Source organism: Cucurbita moschata, unplaced genomic scaffold (genome assembly GCF_002738365.1).
Source record: "Cucurbita moschata cultivar Rifu unplaced genomic scaffold, Cmos_1.0 Cmo_Scf00405, whole genome shotgun sequence".
Classification (NCBI taxonomy): domain Eukaryota; kingdom Viridiplantae; phylum Streptophyta; class Magnoliopsida; order Cucurbitales; family Cucurbitaceae; genus Cucurbita; species Cucurbita moschata.
This window is the reverse complement of record NW_019268921.1, coordinates 5,626-5,880: the sequence shown is the minus strand read 5'-3', so window position 1 is coordinate 5,880 and position 255 is coordinate 5,626.

Genomic DNA, 255 nt, shown 5'->3' with positions numbered 1-255 from the left:
CTAATATCTCAAAGGGACAGATAAACTTAGGGCTTAGCTTCCCCTTTTTACCCTACCTGAGCACCCTTCTCATGGGGTGCTACCTTTAGGAATATATGATCCCCTACCAACAATTCCATGTCCTTGCACCTTAGGTCTTCATAGCTTTTCTCTCGGCTTTGTGCGGTTTGTATCCTAGCTTTAATCTTCTGGACTGCGGTGTTGGTAATTTGCACTAGCTTTGGCCCAATAGTTGTCATTTGCCCCCCTTCTTCC